Source organism: Pezoporus wallicus, unplaced genomic scaffold (genome assembly GCF_028554395.1).
Source record: "Pezoporus wallicus isolate ANWC-B61680 ecotype Strahan unplaced genomic scaffold, APGP_CSIRO_Pwel_v1 contig_6846, whole genome shotgun sequence".
Taxonomy (NCBI): Eukaryota; Metazoa; Chordata; class Aves; order Psittaciformes; family Psittacidae; genus Pezoporus; species Pezoporus wallicus.
In genome coordinates this window covers 576,226-582,225 of record NW_026636461.1, presented here as the reverse complement: position 1 = coordinate 582,225, position 6,000 = coordinate 576,226, and positions in this window count along the sequence as shown.

The window sequence follows — 6,000 nt, the reverse complement described above, 5'->3', positions numbered from 1 at the left end:
AGGGTTGTTTCAAGCTCCTGTGAAATGCAGCTAGTTTTAAGCATATCAGGTTACAGCTGCCCAGTTACTGGTTTTATGGATGGGTAGGTTAACACAGGCTTTTCAGTCTTCAGTGCTGAAACAAACTGCTGGTTAGGTTCTTAACATAATGTTTCTGTGTGTTTTGGCCAATTTCTTTTCAAGAGCAAGTTTGAAATAGACTTCCTGGAAGCATAACGTTTTGAAAACTGCATTTAGAAAGTCTTCACATAAGGAATGAAAAACACTGGTAGGATTCAGAAATTGTCTTTTGGTTAAATTGGCTGAGATTTACATTCCACAGATATATGAATTCCTGAGACAATTGTTACAAGAAGAAAAGAATACAAAGGTTTTGATGATTGTGTCCCTAAAAGTACTACTCATCTTTACATGAAAATCCACTCAGATGCTAAACAAAAGCAGACCTGGAAAATCTAAGAGGGAATCTGCAGCTTATTGTATATAAATTCGAAGTTACTGTTTATCTCTGTCAGATGGCGTACAGTTCCCGATGGATGGAGGTACACCATGGAAATTTATTTCCGGTTTTGATTCCTTTTCATTGCAACTTGTCGGATACAAAATGTCTTATCTCACCTTTTGCTAGTTGTAGTTCTGGTAACCTTCTTGTGGCAAGAGCAACTTTGGGTGGTAAATATCTAGGGACCCTCTGCCACCTTTGCAGAGCCAAAACATGCGGAGCAGCATGCTTGCCCTTCTGTAGGCTTCTGCTATGTCTCAGAGATACTAAATGTTGAAATATCTGCTAATCATTTAAGATATTAATCTATTAAAAAACACACACACACACAAAAGAGACTGAAGAATTCTTTTTATGACTGATCATGGTGTCCTTGAGTCTCTGAAGAAGCAATTGCCGTTATTACTGTGTTCAAGAGGCGGAATAAACAAAAAGGTTGTCAAGAACAACCTTGCCTAATGCTACCATTCTAAAAAATACTTTGAGCAAGAGATAAATTTAAAAATAAAAATTTTCTGGAGAATTAAGAATAATGTGTGGAAAGAAATAAATTGACGTCTGAAATTAATTTTTTACATTACTGGGAAAAGACTGCCTAAAAGAATCTAAGCAAGTGCCTTATACATGTGAAAGAAGACCACACACCAGTTTAATTAATGTGATTATTGTTGAGAGTCCCTCTGTACTAAAATCAGAATGCCCAATTAATATGAAGTTACAGTTTTGTCAGTATTTTAAAGTCTCAAATCGTTTCTATCTACAGTCTTCTGGACTTCTATTTCATGTCATGATTGGGCCTCAAAACTCTTCCATTTAATGGAGTTGTAAAGCATGGAAAAAATTTGAAACGAAGACATGAAGCTATATCATTCTGTAAACATGCATTTTTCTCCATTTTAGTCTGTGACTTGTTTAGTTTCCACTAATACAGCTATAGAGGAAATGATTGGAATATTCATTAGTCAAGTGATATGTTCTGAAAGGGACAAAGTTTATTCACAAAAAATGCATTCTTTGTTGGACCAACACCATGATTTCTTGGATTGTGAATTACAGAGTTACTTCTGTTCTGTACTTACAGTCAGATTTATCCACATGCAAATGATATTTTTTGTAATTGACTTCTAGTTTCTGGGAGCACTAGACTATGGAAAGTTTAGAATATCAAATGGCTTTAACATTTAACTATCAACCATTTTTTTTACATTTTCACATTTGACTGTCAACAATCTTTTCATTTTTATCTGAAAACTCAATTTCGTGGTCATTTCCATAATAAAAATTTGAGATTTGTTTTGGGCTTTGGTTTGGTTCGGCTTTGGTTGTTGGCTTTTTGGTTGTTTTCTTTTCAGGGGGATGGGGGTGGGGGGTGGACAGGACAGGTTTTTTAAGGGAAAGAAAAGTAAAGAGATTTTTGATTTAATTTGTTTCTTAATTTATTTCAGTTAACTGAAAAGTACATATAAGATTCAAGGCTATCTAGGGTTCTTTAAAATAACAGTCTTTTTATTCACTGACAAACATTTTTATTCAAGTAATACACAGGGAATGTGTACAGCACATGTGGAGATTGAAATGCAGACTATAGTGCTGCACTATATATCTTGAGGTAGATAACCCTTCTCCCTTAGCAACTATGTATTCCAGACTTAGTAAGGATCAGATCTTTTCCTGGTGATAAATAACGACTGTGGAGTAGAAAGAACTCCTTACCATTACACAATTAATACCCTCTTGTAATTAACTTCATATTCTTTGCCTGAGTTTCCTTTCATAAGATTAACTTCTACTGCAACTGTAACACAACTTTCAACTGGTGTTCACTGGACAACTGAATAGTGGGAAATCATGATGGTATGTCCAGCTTATGCAGTAATATTTTAAACAAGCATCGTTTCCTCATTTAATGTTGAACCTATCTTGACTTTGTAACTGATGTTACATGTGTTGGGTAGTATCTGTTGCCAAATAACATAGATGTCTAATGTTTGGCCTAAAAAGATGTTCAGGCAATGTTTAAGACATTCTAGAACAAATCTTGGGCTTGAATATAATAGAATCAGCTACGTTGTTCTGTCAGCACTGTCACACAGGATTTCGGGTTGCAGAGCCAACTGGGATGTGGATTTCAAATCCCAGTTTCATGCTTTAAAGCAAAAGTGGATTTTTCTGGCAGCCTGTTTTCCATTAAAATTAAAACCATGCAGGTGCTTGTTTTGAAAATTACTGCATGCAGTAATTTTCATACAAGCAGTAATTTAAGTAATTAACTTCTTCGTTGTTCTCACCTATATTTGTACATTGGCTTCCAACTTGCCTCAGAAAGACTCCTAGGATGGTCATACAAGATAAGGAAAAAAAGGAAGAAAGGAAGAACATAAAACATTCATATGTTCACCAGTAAAAATATACATATGATACTGTTGTCAGAATCATCAAAAAAGTTGCCAGGGTCACAGGAAGGAAAAGCAAATTCACAAAAGGAAGACCTCAAATTCTTTAACCACTTTCTTATACCTCCAATTTGCAAAGTACTTCTCATCAGATTAATAGCCATAAACAAGGTCCTTTTCAACACTTTGGCAAGTCCAGCATCTGTTGCCTCATAATGTGCTAACAAATATTTTTCCCTCTACTCATTTTCTTTTCTTTTTAAATTTTGTTTATAGAAACTGAGCTGGTCAAGTGTAGGCAATAGATATTCCAAGGAAGTGGTGTATCCAAAGAACAGTAAGCATGTTTCTGATGTGGCAGTGGGATTTTTGGTTGATTTGAGGGGCAGGTGGATTTCAGCTCATACAGGAACACTGCAGAATGATACTTCTAAACATCAGCACTTTAATCTATGCCTTATCAAAATAAGAAGAAAGACTTCTATTAATTTCACTAGTTCTTTGATTGGGTCTGCACCAAAGCTAATGCAGGATCAGGGTGGGAACTACAGCTCAATTTTACATTTTAAATTAGGTGCATAGTATGTTGTTACCTGAGGAAATTGCCTCGATCTCTGAATTTGAGAAGATGCAAGCACGTTTATAGCAATACATATGTGGAAAGTCTTCTACAGGCATACAAGTGTTTAAGAACTTTTTGGACAAGTGAGAATTTGCAATAATAGAAAACAATGTTAACTGCCTTTTATTAATGAGTGTTCTTGTCTAAGATGACCATATTAGACAAAACAATAAACAGTTTTGTTTGTTAGAAAAAAAAAGATTTTCACAGGAAAAGGACCTAAGGTTCAACTTCAGCCCTGGGTCCAATGCCACATACTGATTTTATTCATAATTTATTCAGCAAATTTATGCAGTTTCTCTGTGCAGACATTCTTTTAAAAAGAGCTGGCTGCAGAAAATCTGTGGTAGCCAATGCACAGGAAACAAGCAGCTCCAGATTATAATAAAACACTTCATACTGGAAGAAAAATCCTTATTTGAGAAACTGTCTGTTCTATCATTAGTGTAATTTATAACAGCTGACATAAAGATAGTCTGCACTGGACCTTGTTCAAACAATTTAAAATCACTTCTCCTGCCTTAAATAAACAAACCCATGGCATAATGTACTTGAAGGTCTTCTGCTGCTGCTGTTCATTACAACATACTTTTATAATCCAGTGTACATAAGTTTGCATTGACTTTAGAAATAACTTTCTGTCAATTTTAAAAATAGCAAGGAACTAGAACAGCTTCATAGATTAAAAATAAAGAAACCAAGGCTGCCACCTCATTATGTATAAAAATGATACTGGAATCAATCACACAAGTGAGAATGCAAATAATTTTGCACTAAAAGATATCCAAATCTACTGAAACATTTCACAAATAAGGATTAAATCATGTTTTATATTTATCTTTCCAATTCACCTATCAATACAGTGTTTCAAACAGCACATAAGAGAGTGCAAAGGAAGAAAATCTTTACTGCAGAGTTGTTTTTATATGAGGAAAGAAGTTGTCTTCCAGGACTGCTACAGGGTTGGCTTAAAGGAGATGGAGGATACTTCTGTTGACAACACTGCTGTACCACTTAATGGAAAGGTAAGTGCCAGGGAAAAAAAAATAAATGCTTAAGAAATTGCAGCAATGGTACTGTTTTCTGAAGTTTTTAAGGTAACACAGATTGTCCTGGGTTTAGCAGTAGCAGTGATTTTTCTCCTTCTTAGTAGCTGATACACTGCTGTGTTTTCGACTTTCAGCCTGGGAATGGTGTTGATAGCACCAATGTTTTAGTTACCGCTTAAATGTTTTAGTCTGGCCAAGGACTTTGTGAACCTCACGTTCTGCCAGGGAGGAGGCGGAGGCAGGAGGAAGCAGAGACAGGACACCTGACCCAAACTGACCAAAGAGGTATTCCATACCACAGCACGTCATGCCCAGCATGCAACTGAGAGCTACTCTGATGGGCTAGGACTGCAGGGTGGGATGAGGTATTGGTCAGTGCTTGGTCGGGCTGGGGGGAAGAGTTATCACTCGGCAGGTGGTGAGATGTTGTATTCTCTTCCTTTATTATTTCCTTTATCATTGTTATGATTGGTGGTAGCAGTAGTGATTTGTGTTATACCTTAGTTACTAAACTGTTCTTATCTCAACCCGTGGGAGTTGCATTCTTTTTGATTCTCCTCTCCGTCCCTCCGGGAGTAGGGGGAGGGCAAGAAGGGGGGACGTGAGTGAACGAGTTGCCTGACCGGTTTTAAACCACAACACGCACTCACCAACACACAAACAAAATGTTAAAGATTTCTGGAGCCTGTCATTTCTATAACAAGGACAGCATCATACAATTGTGTTTTTCATGTTGTCAATCCCATCCTGAAAACAGTATTTCCCCATCACTATTCCTACAGGAGACTTTTTTTCAGAGAATCATATCGGCTTTATTCCTGTCTAAACTTAGTCACAGTTTGAACCCTTCATCATTCTTCTAGAAGAATTCCTAATTTTCCCACCCTAATATTTTACTCTGTATTATATTTATAGAACTAGATCCCTTCTCAGCTTTAATTTCACTAAAGGAGTAAAAAATTTTCTGTTGCCATCTTATTTATATGCCTTTTTACTACCCCTTTTCAATTTTTATTTCTTAGAATTATGAAGGAAGTTCCAGCAAGGTCTTGCACAATATCATCTCTCCTACAGGGGCCTCATTTGAGATTTCCTTGAGTTGGGTTTGCTTTATTCTTTATCATAGCACAGAGTAACTCTGTGACCTCATAATACAGCCAGGACTTTCTCCTCATCTGTCATTTCCAGTGGTTTTCGGATTACAGAGAAAAATTATATTATTTCATAAGTTATCTTGTACTCCACACCAAAATATTTTGTCCTATATATGTTACTAGTAGACTGCATACTTCAGACTGAGTCAAAAGGGTCAGCTATTTCTTCCATCTGCAAATTGTATACAAATATGTAAAGCAAATACCTGTCAGTTATTTGTAATGTGATAGTTTTTGACTTCACAGTCAGAACCAAGGTTCTGTTTGTAAAAGGCACTTT